Source organism: Odocoileus virginianus, chromosome 6 (genome assembly GCF_023699985.2).
Source record: "Odocoileus virginianus isolate 20LAN1187 ecotype Illinois chromosome 6, Ovbor_1.2, whole genome shotgun sequence".
NCBI classification, from domain to species: Eukaryota; Metazoa; Chordata; class Mammalia; order Artiodactyla; family Cervidae; genus Odocoileus; species Odocoileus virginianus.
In genome coordinates this window covers 71,005,112-71,022,235 of record NC_069679.1, presented here as the reverse complement: position 1 = coordinate 71,022,235, position 17,124 = coordinate 71,005,112, and the positions used below count along the sequence as shown (strand labels likewise).

The 17,124-nt window shown below is 37.9% G+C and overlaps 1 protein-coding gene and 1 long non-coding RNA gene across 8 annotated transcripts in view; one reads left to right on the top strand and one right to left on the bottom strand.

Annotated features, from left to right (window-relative positions):
* RGS6 (regulator of G protein signaling 6) overlaps positions 1 to 17,124 on the bottom strand; it is a 595,863-nt gene that overhangs the window by 165,301 nt on the left and 413,438 nt on the right. The gene's annotated exons all lie outside the window — the stretch shown is intronic.
* LOC139035677 (uncharacterized) lies at positions 9,559 to 16,624 on the top strand. Its single transcript, XR_011488364.1, has 3 exons — positions 9,559 to 9,886; positions 9,973 to 10,151; positions 16,021 to 16,624. It is a non-coding gene; the product is annotated as an uncharacterized lncRNA (long non-coding RNA).

Here is a 17,124-nt window from a genome sequence, read left to right as displayed (position 1 = left end):
TCTGTTCTATACATCTGAGTCTCTTTTTCTGTTTTGCATATAGGGTTATCGTTACCATCTTTCTAAATTCCATATATAGTGTTAGTATACTGTAATGGTCTTTATCTTTCTGGCTTACTTCGCTCTGTATAATGGGCTCCAGTTTCATCCATCTCATTAGAACTGATTCAAATGAGACAAGTGCTCGGGCCTGGTGCACTGGGAAGACCCAGAGGGATTGGGTGGAGAGGGAGGTGGGAGGGGGGACCGGGATGGGGAATACATGTAAATCCATGGCTAATTCATTTCAATGTATGACAAAAACTACTGTAATGATGTAAAGTAATTAGCCTCCAACTAATAAAAATAAATGAAAAAAAAAAAAAAAAAAAGAAAGAACTGGCTTCCCTGATGGCCCAGACAGTGAAGAATCTGCCTGTAGTGTGGGAGACCTGGGTTCCAACCCTGGGTTGGGAAGATCCCCAGGAGGAGGGCATGGCAATTCACTCCAGTATTCTTGCCTGGAGAAGCCCATGGACAGTGGAGCCTGGTGGGCTACAGTCCCTGGGGTCACAAAGAGTCAGAATGACTGAAGCAACTTACCATGCATGCATTGGTTCAAGAGTTCAGTAAGAATCTAGTTAGAGGATCCAATGTGCCGCTTCTTGTGGCAGTCCTAGTCATCACCAGTGATTCTCCTGGAGCCTGCTTCACTTGGTTTAGAGGGGGAAATACCTGGATATAGGAAGTGTTAGAAAAACCTACAACTGTGACTCTGAAGAGGGCACTCTTTGGACTTCCCAGCCTGCTTTCCATCCCAGCAGTTAGCTCAGGATAAAGGTGGGAGTGTGATTGCTGGGTCATATGGTAGTTCTATTTCCAGCTTTTTAAGAAATCTCCACATTGTTTTCCATAGTGGCTGTACTAATTTGCATTCCCACCAACAGTGTAAGAGGGTTCCCTTTTCTCCACACCCTCTCCAGCATTTATTGCTTGTAGACTTTTGGATAGCAGCCATCCTGACTGGTGTATAATGGTACCTCATTGTGGTTTTGATTTGCATTTCTCTGATAATGAGTGATGTTGAGCATCTTTTCATGACACGTGCACCCCAATGTTCATCGCAGCACTGTTTATAATAGCCAGGACATGGAAGCAACCTAGATGCCCATCAGCAGACGAATGGATGAGGAAGCTGTGGTACATATACACCATGGAATATTACTCAGCCATTAAAAAGAATTCATTTGAATCAGTTCTAATGAGGTGGATGAAACTGGAGCCCATTATACAGAGTGAAGTAAGCCAGAAAGATAAAGACCATTACAGTATACTAACACATATATATGGAATTTAGAAAGATGGTAACGATAACCCTATATGCAAAACAGAAAAAGAGACTCAGATGTATAGAACAGACATGTGGACTCTGGGAGAAGGCGAGGGTGGGATGTTTCAAGAGAACAGCATTGAAACATGTATATTATCTAGGGTGAAACAGATCACCAGCCCAGGTTGGGTGCATGAGACAAGTGCTCGGGCCTGGTGCACTGGGAAGACCCAGAGGGATCGGGTGGAGAGGGAGGTGGGAGGGGGGACCGGGATGGGGAATACATGTAAATCCATGGCTAATTCATTTCAATGTATGACAAAAACCACTGCAATGATGTAAAGTAATTAGCCTCCAACTAATAAAAAAAAAAAAAAAAGGTGGGAGTGTTTCAGACACTAGAGATAGTCAACAAGTGCTAGCTATGATAAGCTCTACAAATATTGCTATCATGAATTCTCATGAAAATAATACCCTAAGTGCATATTATCTAAACAACATACAGAGTAGAACTGGATTCTGTAGAAGTTCCTGAGCCAATGATATGGTTCTTGGACCTAGAAAATGATGTCTTAGAACCCAAAACTAGGCTAAATGTCATAATCAAAGTTTTATATTAAAACAATTTCAATTTTCCTCTGGAAGCAACTGTAGGTAGAATTAGGCTTCATCTGTGTAGACCATGCCTTATTAATGTCAATATGTTTAAGGGGAAAAAAGCCTTTATGGATGATACAACTTCTAAATTCGGCTTAAAATTTTAAAATATATAACATGTACCATAATTACTTTAATATGCCAGTAAAATGTTTTATGCTTCCATAAGTTAAAGTTCTATCCGGTACCATTGTCCTGGTACCATTGTAGAATAGAATGACAAAATAAACTGCAAGAAGGAGTTAGGCTGAAAGTTAATGGTCTACATGTTCACAATCTTTACATAGACTTCCTGCCAGCAATAAGATTTTGCTAGAGTCTACCCACCAGCAACACATTCAGCCAACTTAGAGTAAAGAAATCTGTGCTATAGTAGTTGATTCATGAAATCAATAGTCATTGCTGCTAACCTACTGCCCCTTGTTACAAGCACAGTACCCATGATAGTTTCTGATTCTTTCTTTTAAAAAGACTCAGTGACTCTGGGTTAATCCAAGATAAATCTGGACTTCATTCTCTCTTTAAATTTTATTCCACTTTGAAACAGACTTTTTAATAGATGTGTTTAAAAAGAAATGTTAGAGTCCAAATTAGAGGATCAGGCAGTGTATTTTCACTTTTAATAAATGAGCTGTCTTTTCCTTTTTCATTCCACTTACCATTACTTCTTGAAGGAAAAAAATCAAACAAGGAAAAATATGAAAAGATGAATTAATGTGACATTTAGAGTAAGATTTTAATGGCACCAAGGCCAAGAATATCAGAGTTATGCCTTTTGCTTTCACAATTATAACTTGACAGGATTTCAGGATGTTGTCGCTGAAGTGAACTTCAGAAGAAGAAAGTGAAAATGCACACACTGAAGGAAAATGTGTTACAGAGAGTTATATTTGTTAAGGGAAATACAGCATAGTCAATATTTAATTAAGCATTGTCTTTTTCAGAGTTGGCCCCTTGGAGGCTATATCCTTATTTCAAGCAGTACTGGCTGCGCTACAAATATTTTTGGAAACCCTCTTCAGAAATAAACTTATGCACCAGTTTCTAAGGACAACAAGGAAACCAGCTTCATTCATTCAATCATTCCTTATTTAAACCAAAATTGGCATTCTTCCCTAGCAACTGGCCTTATCCAGACCTTCCTTGCTTCCCTAGGAGCTCAGACAGTAAAGAATCTGCCTGCAATGCCAGAGACCTGGGTTGGATCCCTGGGTTGGGAAGATCCCCTGGAGGAGAAGCCATCCAGTACTCTTGCCTGGAAAATCCCTGTGGACAGAGGAGCCTGGCAGGCTGCAGTCCATGGGGTCGCAAAGAGTCAGACATGACGAAGCGACTAAGCGCAGCAGACCTTACTCACCAAACTGAACTCAAACTACCTTTTAATGAAGAAAAAGAAAAGAAAATTTGATTTTAGTCATGAAATACTACATACAATATGTACTATTGAACTTCTTTAAGGAAAATACTCATGTTACTGTAACAGAGGTTAAAGGAATTTCCCCGACACTCCAGGAGTTCCTTGCCTGTCTTATCTCAATCACAACACCTGCCTGTAGGTAAACAGTATCACTTTCATCCTTTTTCTATCATTTTTATCACCTGTTATATACTCCTCAATGCTATCATTCCATAGTTTGGTTTTGGAATGTTACATAAATGAAATCATACAGTATATATCCTTCTGCACATGCCTTCTTTACTCAATGTCTTGTTTATTAGATGCATCTAAAGCAAGGGTAGGCAAACTATGACCTTGTCATATATTTTTGAAAATACAGTTTCATAGGAATATAGCCATGCCCACTTGTTGACATGACTTCCCTGGTAGCTCAGGTAGTAATGAATCTGCCTGCAATGCAGGAGACCCGGGTTTGATCATGAGTCAGGAAGAATCCCTGGAAAAGGGAATGGCAATCTACTCCAGTATTTTTGCCTGGAGAATTCCATGGACAAGGGAGCCTGGTAGGCTACAGTCCATGGGGTTGCAAAGAGTTGGACACAACTGAGTAATTAACACAGACACACTCATTGACATGTTATCTGTGGCTGTTTTTGTAGAGCTCAGTAACTGTAACAGAGACTTTGTGGCTCACAAAATCTATATTATTTGCCAACACAGCCTTTAGAGAAAAAGTTTGCTGATTCCTAACTTTAATATATGACTTGATGCAATTTGCTAATATTTTGTTTCAAAATTTTGCATCTATTTTCAGGAAATACATCGTATTGCACTTTTCCTTTTTTGTAATGCCATGGTCTATTTTTGGTATCATGATAATCTTAGCTTCATCAAATGAGTTGGGAAGTACTCTCACCTTCTCAATGTAGAGTAGATATTACTTCTTCCTTTAAATCTTTACATGGGAAACCAAATGGGACTCTAGTTTTGTTTGTGGGGAAGATTTTAACTATAAATTCAATTCCTTTAAACAGGTAGTTCTATTTACTTTTAAAATTCTTCATAAGTCAGTTTTGATAATTCGTGTTTCAAGGAACTTTTACATTTCATATATGCTGCTAAATTTGTTGGTATGAGGATATTTTTGCTTTGTATAGAATTTTAGATTGACAGTTATTTGCTATCAGCTTGTTATCTTTCAGCTTCCACTGTTTCTCAAGAAAATTAAATGTCAGTCTAATTATTCCCTTTTTGAAGTTAGATCTGTCCTTTCTTTTCTTGCTGTCTTTACAAATTTTATCTTCACCTTTGGCTTTCTATAATTTTTCTATGATGTACAAGTGTAAATTATTTTTTTCTGCTTGAAGATTGTTTGGCTTTCTGATTTTGTGGGCCAGTGTCTTCTATTAATTTTAAAAAGATTCTTAATTTTTCTTCAAATATTGGTTCTGAATCATTCTTTCTCTCTTCTACATATTTAAGACTCCTTTAAACATTTAACTTTCTCATACTTCCATGTCTTTTACCCTCTATGCTCAATTGCTCATCCTATTCATTTTGTCTTAATTCTGATTTTTTTTTCCTGAATTATCTTCCAGTATAGCAATTCTCTTTTCAGCCACATTTAGTATGCCATTAAAATCATGCACCAGAGTTCTTAATCTTGGTTGTTAAAATTTTATGATTCTAGAATTTCTATTAAAATGGTATATGAGTATTTTTTAGTGGTTTTGTAGTTCTCTGCTGAAAATTTCATCTTTTGCTTTCTACCTATGTCATAAACACAATAATGACAGTTATTTTACAGTTATTTTATAGTAGATAACTTCACTATCTGGAGCTCTTTTGAGTTTGTTTCAGTCATCTATTGTTTCTACTAGTTTTCATTCCTGTTAACTTATCCTTATGTGCCTGTTATCTCAGACTGTGTACTAACTTTATATTTGGAAAGTCATTGGTGGAAATAATTTGAGGACTAGAATAAAGTTAACTTCTTCTAGAAAGTATTTGTATCTGCTTCATCCAAGTGCACACAGGTACTAATGATCTGGAATCACTTTTCACTAAAATCAAGAATTTAGATTTTTTTGGCCTATCCTGATTACTGGAAGTTGGTTTCCAGTCTGTATGAAGATTGAATATTTTCATTTTATTTTTAAGTCTTTCAGAGCCTTGTCTGTGAGCATGGTGAATTTCTCAGGGTCTTCATGCTCAGTGGTCTTCAGACTCCAGTTTTAGTTACTTACTCTCATCCCCTGATGTTATCAAAGGTACTTCTCAGCTTTGCAATTGCCTGTTTCGCTTCTCAAACGTCCCCAGGGTAATTTTCACATTATTATAAACCTTGGCCCAATAATTCTTCACTCTCTTATTAGGTCTCCAGTAGCATCAACTTCATTCCTCCCCACCCCCAACTCTTCTGGTTGCTCTCAGCTAGACAGTCGGTTTGCATCCTAAGCAAACCTTTAGTCCCCAAAGCAGAGTATATGTAGGGGTGTGTGTGTGTGTGTGTGTGTGTGTGTGTGTGTACAAACATATATGGATTTATGACTGTGCTTCTCCTGAAGATATTTTAACAAACTCTAGAAGCTTTAAAAGTTCTTGTCAGAGAGAAATTCTAGAAATAATAAAATCAATGACAGTATTCTTGAAATAAATATGCAACTTTTCAAGGAAATTATTTGAAGGGAATAACATCTATATATGTATAAATTTTGATATGCTAATTAAAAATAAGTTATATTTATATACTACTAATTGGTTGAATTTAAATCATCACAAATATAAGAATAATAGGGTTACTTACAATATCCAAAAGGTATATTATATTATATTAGGACCTCAATAAATAAAATTTGTTATAGCATCATTAAATAATTTAAATGTTTATGTGACCATAAAGTCATTCAAAAGAAATCTGTGGACTATGAAGTAAGAAATATACAGATCAGCAAAATAAAAATCATGTATATACCTAGTATTACAATCTGAAAATTACTGTATAGTAAAAATTCACAAGGAAATCTATGTAGATAAACTTTTAATTGAATTCATTCCTCTGTTTCTTTATTGTGAGAGAGAAGTAGAATTGGGACTAATTGGTTGAAGCTGGCTGTGGATAAGTTTCAATTCACTACAAAAAAGAAGTTTCTAAAAGTCAAAGTTATCCAAAGTGGGAACAAGAGATGATAACAATCATCATTGAAGGTTATTAAAGCTGAGGCTGGAGAGCACTTGGCAGGAATGTGGCGACTGTACTGATTCCCAAATTCAAATAGGCTGCATTAGATAATCTGGGTAGATGCTGAAAGCAAAGGTTTCTGAGCCCAGGAACATAGAGATGTCCTTGGATGTATATCCTTGGTAAGCTACCTAAGAGATTCTTGTGTTCACAGGGAATGCACCAGACACCTGTAAGGAACTGTTCCAATTCAAGAGCCTATAATTTTCTCCATAAGGTAATGGAAACAGCACTGTAACAGAAACAAGGAATCCAGATTCTATCTGGATTTGGACACTGACAAGCTGTGTGATTTCTGAGCACATGACATCATGTCTCTGAGACTCAATTTTCCTGTCTGCAAAATTAAGTGCTACTTATCTATGACACTTACGAGGTAGGAATTTGTTTTTCTGATGATGCCCTGGAAGAAACTAATCTTCAAAGTCCCTGGAAAATTCCTTATGACATTCAGATGACGGAGAATTATCCTGGAACGACTGTCTAAGACAGCTGGGTAAGGCAGTGCAAGCTGGCTGGTTTCCTGGAGTTGGCAGGCATTTGGCCCAGGATATGTCTATCACACGCAGGGCAGGTGGGGAGTGGAGAGGGCTGGCAGGCTGGAAGCTGGAAACTCAGAAACCTCCCCATCTTGGCTCCAACCACAATCTCTGAAACCTAGTTAATGTTCAGAAAGGAGGGCCCAAGGAGGCCAATCTACTCTCCTGAAAAGGGAGTGATAAGATGATCAGTAAGTGCCCTTTCTGTGGGCACCTTGCCTGGAAATACCAAGCCTCTGGAAGGTGAGATGAGTTGGCAACTTTGTTTCTTATGAATGAGCCTTCCCTCTCCAAAGCCAATGAGCCTTGACTTTTAATCTAGTATTGGATTCTCTTTCTTCCCTGTTTTTCTTTCTCTAATTTTCCAGCTATGTTCTCTGAAAATTTGCTAAGCCTCACCCCTTAGAGCTCTTAATTTTTCACTTTTGAGAAAGAAATTGTATTCTAATGGCTCTTATGTTTGATCTTCTATAAATATACTTATTCCTTACCTTGGTATATTTACTCCCTGGGATGGCCTTCCTAACTCCAAGATATCTGGTCCCCAGGTGAACCAATGGGCATCCCATCACTCTCTCCATTTTACCAAGATCTGTGGATTCACCTATAAGTTCCTGAGAGGTGAAGGTGATTTCTTGACATCAGCAATCAATATCATAGGAGATGGGGATGGGTTAGCAATTATCTCAGGCTAAATAAGGACCAGACTGGCATATAGCTTACAGATGAAGATACAAATGTTAGTACCCAGTCATGTCCCTGGGAGGGATTCCCAGGTGGCTCAGTGGTAAAGAATCCACCTGCCAATGCAGGAGACTCAGGAGACCAGATGATCTCTGGTCAGGAAGATCCCCTGGAGAAGGAAAGAGCAACCCACTCCAGTATTCCTTGCCTAGGAAATCCCATGGACGAGGAGCCTGGTGGGCTGCAGTCTATGAGGCTGCAAAGAATCAGACACGACTTAGCAACTAAACAACAACATGCCTCTGAAAACCTCTGCCACTTCGCCTCTGATGACTCCCAAACCCACATGTCACAGAAAATGCTCTGCAGAACTTGGGTCCCTCACTTCCAGCTGTCTCTTGGACAATGCCACCTACATACCCTGTATGGGTCCTATAGCAATTCACCAGATAAACCTAATTTGTAGGGTAGAAGATCAAGAAATATCTACCATCTCTTGTGTAACTGACTCCAATTGATAGGTACCAACACATTACTAAAGTTGTAAATAAATGGACCACAAAGTCTGCTTCAAAAGGGACTCATCCGAAAAAACAATAATATCCATGGTCTGATTTTTTTGTATCATTGAGTTCCTTGGATCCCTTTGATGGCTATCTGTGAATTCTAGAAAACTGTCTATTTTGACGCTCTGCTCTTCTTACAACTACATCTTTACCATACCTCTACCCTCATTCTTCACTAATTCTATTTTTCAAAGCCCACATCCCCCTTTTATTTCAATGTTGATTTAAAAAAATATATATTCTTGTCTAGGACCTTCTTCTTATATGCTAACGCCTTCAGTTTGGAGTTTCTCACCCAGACTCACTCCTTTGATCCATTACAGATGTATATATCTGCATATTTTTTGTGTATTATGTTTATTTATTTGGTATAGATAATTAATAGTTGCTTCTTTTTTTTTAACCTTTTGGATTATCTGGACAAGCTGGTGAGGTTTTCAACTCAGTATAGCTGGACAGCACAGAGATGGGTCTTCCAACAGGGCTACTTCCTGCTGACGAGTATTATTCTCATCTTTGATTTTCACCAGGCTGCTGAGAAAGTGGGGATCAGTAGCTTTCTAGAGCTTGTGTTAGTGATGGCATCCTGAATGCACTGGGACACACATGCTCCTCATTAACACAGTCTTTGGGAGGAAACTTGCCCTTCTCAGCTTTCACCAGAGGCCCTTTTTCATCATGTTATTTGTCTCTTCTCTCTCACTGGAATAACTATTTACTCAAGGGGTTGGTCACATGTAGGTATGGACAGTCTGTTATCTAGCAATGGAAGAGAGAAACACTATGCAGGTTAAGTCAGCTTCACTATGCCCAGGATTCTTTTCTGTTGTTGTCATTTTATTTTTTTCTTATTTTTAAATTTTTACTGAGGTGGAGTCGATTTACAAAGTTGTTAATTTCTGTTGTATAGCAAAGTGATTTGGTTATATGGATACATATACGTAGACCTATTCTTAATCTTTACCTTCCAATCTTTACTAAGGAAAGGGGTTCCCATTACAGAAAAGATAAGGCTTCTCCCAGCTGTTGCCTCCTGGAGGTGATAAAACACCTTAAATGTTCAAAAGGGTGTTTGTTGGTTTGTGATGTGAGACTGGTTACTTCACAAAGGGTTAAAAGGCTGGGGGAGGCTGCTGAACAGGAGGAAAAGGTGATGACTGTTCTGTAGATACAGCCTCCATTTGCATAGTAACAGAGTGGCCATATATTCGTGGATTTCTACTTGGGTTTGGTATCTGAAGGTCTCAGCGATATAGATTTTCTCTGTATGTGGCTCTCCACTCTACTACAAGCAATGTTAGGAGAGTGAAGAGGAATAATGATTTCCTGAGATACCATCCCAGGGTTTTCTCTAGAGGTGGTTGGTAGGGGTGAAGAGCTTGGAGCTGTTGTGCTGGTACTAGCTCAGACTCTGGGTCTGAATGTAACACTCATGGGACAGACTGCAACTGCGGCTCCATCAAGAGAATTGCAACGGAATTCTTCACTGGTGTAGGATGAAGTTCTTGGGTATTGGTTGGAGCTGTTGAATGAATTTCCTGTATTCTAACTGGTAATTGTTTCTTGTGCCATGACAGATACTGGCTGAATATGTTTGATACTTTGGACAGATCGAGCATGAGATTTACCTTCTATTCTGGGGTTTGACTGGCCACCTCAACTCCAGCCTGGGCTGTGCTGGCTGTAAGGGACCTGATCTTACCTGAGAGTGGACACTCAGTTAGTGTCTGGTTAAGTGGTGATGATTAATCAGAAGGTGAGTATATTGGTAAAATGCATTCTAACTCGATAGAATGGTCTACTAGTGTTACTAGTGTCTGAGTCTTCTGAGGACTCCATCATTTAAATAGAGCTGTTTCTTATCTTTCTCCATTGACCAATGATGGTTTAGGTTGTCTCAGCATTGTTGTCAGTTACGATTCATCTTGAAGCTTTTCAGATTCCTGAATTTTGTGGTCATTGTCTCCTATGTTTGGAAGTAACTCTCCATGGATCTCTGCCATAGTGGTACATCTAGAGAGTGAAGCATTATTTGCTCTTTTTTTTTTTTAATTGGACTATCTTTTCAAGGCTGTTTAATCCAAGGATGATGTTTACTTTCCATGTTCGATCATTATAATAATGGCCTCCAACTTTGGGATCACATCTTTTAAAAAAATCCTTTACCATGACTTATGTGGCATTTCAGAAGAGAAAAGATGTACGTATTCAACCCATCAGGTTAACTTGGATCCAATTTTAAATGAGTTACCTTATGCCCCACATCTAGTCACCAAGTCCTATTGATCTTATATTCAACCTTATCCTCAGATGTCTTGAATCTTACATTCTTTCACAGTGGGTCCTCAAAGCACAGGTCCTGCCACTAACTACTAACTAGCTGTGTGACCTCGGAAAAGTAATGTCTGCCTTTGAATTTGCAGCTCCTCAATTATAAGATGGAGATACCAGATATTCTCTTATAGGATTTCTGTGAGGATTAAATCAGCCGTGGCTCTAAAGGTGTGGTTTCTGCTGATGCTGTGGTGATCGTTCCTTATTTTTTGCTTAGACTCCCTCTTCTAAAGATTCCCTAAGTAGTCTCAGATTCCCTCTCTCTTCCTGCTCCATCTTTCACACACTTCTAACATATAACTGTGATTTGTCCTCCTATTTTAAAACCTCTGGTGGCAGTCCATTACCTTTAGGATAAAATCCAAAAGTTAAAGTTTCTTTTTAATCTGTTATTAAGGTTAAATTTAATATCCTTTTAATTCCTGTGGCTGTCCTGCCAGTGCATTCCTCTCCTCAAACATACATAATTGTATCTTAAACTCCGAATACATAAACAAGCTCATCCCTGCTGAAACCTGGCATACTTTTCCTGTATTTGAACCTATGAAAATTTTATTTCCTCTACTTGAAATGACCTTCCCTAGGTCATTTTTTCCTCTTGAGTAAGGCTTAGTTCTAAAATTATTTCCTGTGGTAGACCATTAGGATAATGGCCTCCAATGAATCATGTCTCCCTATGTCAATGTGACATTGCTACTCCTACAACAGGAGATGGAGTTGATTTCTCCATCCTCTTCAATCTAGGCTGGTCTTGTGACTTGCTTCAAAGAATAGACAGTGGTGAACTTGACATTGTATGAGTTCTGGAGCCTGGGTCTGAAGAAACCTTTCTGTTTCCATCCTCCCTCTCTCTCTCTCGAAACTCTTGACACCATCAGGCTGTGAAGCAGCCCAGTGTAGCTTACCATGGGATACGAGGCAATGTGGAGATGAACAGAAGCCTCAGCAAAGAGAAGGCATTGCTGCCAAGCAAGTGAGTTGAGACCATCATAGACCCTCTAGCCTCAAGTGAACCAGTGGATGACTAGAACCTCATGGGTAAAGCCAGCAGAAGAACTGCCTGGATTGCTAATTCACAGGATCATAATTGTGAAAAATGAAAAATATTTATGGTGTGTGGTAGCTGGTTATACAGCAATCGATAACTGATATACATCCTCAGAGAAATGTCCTAGGTATACTCAAGGAAAATTCATGATTCTCTCCTCTGCGCTTTGTGGGTAATCTTCTATTACAGCACATAGCTCAAATAACTGTTGGTCTACCTGTATCTGTTTCTCTCACTAGATTAAAAGATTTTCAAAAGCAGAGATCAGGTTTTTATTCACTGTCATATCTCCCATGCCTACCCTAGCGCATGGTACAGGGGAACCATGTGTATTTATTACTCAGGTCACAGACTCACCATTTCCTGAAATGCTTTCATCTGCTCTCTGGAACATATGGCCAAAGACATGGTAAGATTTTTTTTTATATATATATATCCTCAGCCTTTTCTGTTAATATTTCCTATAGCTTGCTCTTACCCAATAGCCCTGCTTCCCTTAGGTGCTTCTCTTAGGTGGTGGCTATCTTCCCTGCCCCATGCCTTTTATTCTATAGGGTTTGAAGGTAGGTAAGCAATCTCTGTTTTTATGGTTTCATTCAGACAGTCTTCAATTCCTCCCTCTTCTCAAAAGAACACTTGGCTTTTACTCTCTTGACATCGGATTAAACCACCTGTAGTCCTTGCAGTGACAGTCACATACTGATTCGTGGGTCCCTGTGTCTCATTCTATAAAGACTCACAAGTACCCTCTCTAACACTCCTCAGAAGTGATTTCAACATCTGGAGAGCGCACTCTTCCAAAATCACGACCTCCTAGTTCCTTGACCCCCACCCCATCTCAGTCACTTATTCCCATGGTCAGACCTTCCCTCTTGTCATCACCAACTGACTGCAACCTGTACAACCTCAGTTTCAGATACTCTACCATCCAAACACCATCTCTTATATTTCTGTCTCTCTTCCTCATACCTTCAGCTCCAAAACTCCTTTGCCACTGGAACCTACAAATTTATTGTAATCATTACTCTTCACTGTTCTTTACCATCTTATTCTTACTTTTCCCATTACTCAGTTAAAATTTAGTGGTCAATCATTTTAGTTATCCTCTTGCGTCTCTTTGATTTATCACACTCTGATGCTTGCTGTAGTCTTTTAAGGACTTCTAATGAAGTCTAATTTTCTACTTGATACATGCACAAACTCAAGGGAGTAGAGTGTGGCTGGAGAAAGATTTGCCTCTGTTTAAATTCATAAATATTAATAATCATCAAGAGCGTCCCTAATGCTACCTAGGAGTCAAAACTCTGTTTCCCTAGTCCAATCCCTTCACTCCCCTAAATGACTATTTCATAACTTCTAATCTCTCCCCAATCCTTTAACATCTCTACCTTTTTTGCTTCCATTATTACTAAGAAAATTTCAACAATTATTTGTACCGCTGTGTATTTGCTATGCCTCCCCTCCTCTTCCTATGAATACACTGTATATGTTTCTAGCTAAAGCTATCCACGTATTGGTGCATCACACTCAATCCCTTACCTTCTTGTGGAAATCACTCCTTGAATTTTCCCTCTTTCTCCTGCACTATTTTTCCTCTTTATTGAATCATTCCCATCATCATACAAACATACTGTGACTTTCATATTAATTAAAAAATCTACATATCCTAATCTCATTTACCCATTTAGATATCACTTGCACTTTTTCCCTGTTAAGAAAAACTCCTACAAAAGTTAATAAACTCACCACCTCGATTCACTCTTCCCATTCTGACTTGAACTCACTCCAGTAAGAATTTTTGCTCTCAATGCTTCATAGAACATGAATGTACCAAGGTCAGCAGTGGAGCCAATGCTGCTAAATTCAGTGGTTGATTCTCAGTTTTTATTTGACTATAAGCTACATTTCATATAGTAGATCAAATCTACTCTTGCCTGAAATACTTTCTAGAAAATTTGGCTTCTGAGAAACCATATTCTCCTAATATTCCTCACCTCCAACTATTCTTTCTCAGTTTCTTTTGATTTCTTCTTTTCTGCATGACTAGACTCTGTATACTAGTGTATCCCAAGTTTTAGGACTCAAACTATGCTTTCTATCTATGCTCACACCCTTGGTGAGCTCATTAATCCCATGGCTTTAAATACCATCCATATCCCAATGACTTATGTCTCAGCTCAGACTCTCCCTTAAAAAGCTATATCCACAAACCCAAATGCCTACTTGTTATTTCCAGTTGAATGTATAATAGGTCCCCAAAATTTAGCATGTCTAAAAATGAAGTTTTTGCAAAATCAGACATGCAGATCAATGGAACAAGTTAGAAAGTCCAGAAATAAACATACAATTAATCTTAAAGGAGGCAAAAATATACAATGAAGAAAAGACAGTCTCTTCAATGTGTGATGCTGGGGAAACTAGACATCTAATTATAAAAGAATGAAATTAGAACATTCTTTAACATCATAAACTCAAAATGTATTAAAGACCTAAAGGTAAGATCAAATATTATAGAAACTCCTAGAGGAAAACATAGGTAGGGCACTCTTTGACATAAATCACCACAATATCTTTTTGGATCTGTCTTCTAGAGTAATGGGAATAAAAATGAAAATAAACAAATGGGACCTAATTAAACTTAAAAGTTTTTGCACAGCAAAGGAAACCATAATGAAACTAAAAGACAACTTACAGAATGGGAGAAGATATTTTGCTAATGGTGTGACCAACAAGGGATTAATTTTCAAAATATGCAAACAGCTCAATACAAAAAAAAAAAAAAAAAAACCAATCAACAATCAAACTCCTTAGAGTGAGCAGAAAGAAACAGAGTGATCCTACTGAAATATAAGTCAGAGCATGTCACTCATGCTCAAAGTCCTCCAGGAGTCCTAGGACCTAGAAGCTACATGATTTAGCTCACTATTATCACTCTGACTTCATCTCTATTATCCTTTCTTTCCTTCACTCTGCTGCATTTTTGCTTTTTGGCTGTGCCATGCGGCTTATGGAATCTTAGCTCCCTGACTAGGAATTGAACCGATACCCCCTGCAGTGGAAGCTTGGGGTCCTAATTAGTGGACCACCAGGGACATTTCATTCTTCATTATGCTGTAACTCTCTCTTCTCAGTTCCTCAAGACTCCAGGAACATATTTGCCTTGGAGTTTTAGTACTGGCTTTCGGGAATGCTTTTTCCCTGAACATCCACATAATTCAACCCCTCAACTCCTTCCATCTTTACTCAAATGTCACCTACTCAGGAAGTTCTTGCTTGGCCACTGGTTCTAAATTTTTAACACTCCTATCCCCTCCTCATACTTAATTTTTCTCCTTGGTCTTTATCACTACTGAAATTCTATAAACTTTCCTTGTTATTTTGCTGTCTCCTCCACTAGAATATAAATTCCATGAGAGCAGAAATTTTCATCTATTTAATTTACTTCTAAAATCCCAATGCCAATAATGCTTAGAAAATAGTAAATACTCAGTAAATATTTGTTGAATGAATGAGAACACATATTGAAAGAAGAACCAAATGTAACATTGTTTACAAATAAAATTAAATAATTGAAATTAAACATCTACAAACTAGATTAAGGGTAAAATTATTTTTCAAAGGACAACAGAATGTCAACAAAAGAGATGTATACCATGAAGCTTAGCATAAATTTGGTACCAAAACCAGCAAGCAGGGTAAGTAAGAAAAACAACAGACCAATCTTGCCCATGAAAATAGATACAGACATCCTAAACAAGATTTCATCAAGCAAAACCCAGAAAAGTATGAAAAACATATCACGGCCAATATTAGGGTATAATTCCATTTATATAAATTTCAAAATTAGAGAACACTAAGAATACAAGCATTGTTCATTATCCAAATCCTCTTGGTACTTGAGTTCAGACAGTGACAGTCTAAATAATCAGTTGGCATACTTATGGGTACTTCAGCTGAGTGTATTTATTTTTAAAAGTAACATATAATATATAGACACTTTTGGTGTGCTGTTTTATGAACCTTGACCTATATATAGATTTATGTCATTGCCACTGACCCAATCAGAATACAGAACTGTTCTATCACCTCGTGGAATTCCGTCATACTCCCAGTCCCTCTCAACTAGTGATCCATTCTCCATCACTATAGGTTTTGTGCTTTTTTGGTTTGTTTATGTTTTAGAATGTCTTATAAGTGGAATACCATAGTATGTAATCTTTTGAGATTGATTTTTTCCATTCAGACAAATAACCTCAAGATTCATCCAAGTTGGTGCAGATCTCAATAGCCCACTCCTTTTCATTGCTGGATTTGGATGTACCACAGTCTGTTTATTCATTCACTCAATGAAAGACATTTGGGTTGTTTCCAGTCTGGAGATCATCAACAAAGCCGTTATGAATACTGACAAGTTTTTATCTGAATGCAAGTTTTCATTTCCTTTGGATAAGTGCCTAGGGATTGCTGGGTCATACGGCAAGCATATATTTAACTTTATAAGAAACTTTCAGGATAGCTGCATCATTTTATCTTCCCACCAACAGTACATGAGAGTTCCAGTTGCTCCATAAACTCACCACCAGCTGGTATTGTCAGGATTTTTATTTTAGCCATTCTATAGGTATGCAGTAGACACTTAGTCCTTTTGGTTCCCCCAAATTGGAAAGCAAACAGCCAGATTTTAATAGTTACGGAGTCATCTAAAATTTTATTTTAATTTATTTGGTTACTTGTTTGGATAGTAAAGGATACACTCATATGTGGAAAGGTTGTGAAGAAGAGCAACAATGTGTTTAGTATAGAAGTAGATAGTGGTTCCTCTAATGGAAATGGAGGTAGATGCCATCCCCTATGCTACCCAGAGGCCCTAAGATACCTATTATGCATTACTTATGAAGTGGCATGGTGGTATAGGTGGTACATGTGATAGTTCTATTTTTCTTGAAACTATACCCATGTGTTTGATAGATTTTACAATTAACAATTTTTAAAGAGATATTTGAGCACACAAAACACATAAACCCAAAGTAATGCAGAAAAATTTCTTGCAACCACTTCTTTTGGAAATTCAAGTACAATCAATTAAAACACTTAAAGGCATTTCGCAGAAGAATATAAGACTTTCTTGAAGCTTATTTAAATATAAAATAATTTCTTTAATACTATGTGTTTGTGCACACCCCATAGGGCAAATGGCTAGTTTACTAATGAGCTTATTTCTTTACAGAAGCCTCAACCATAGGCTGGTCAGACCATTCTTTTTCAACATTATTACTTACTGATGATATTAATGACTGACAAAGAGTAGCTTCTTCCTAGAAACGAGGATAAGAACTTGACTTCATGT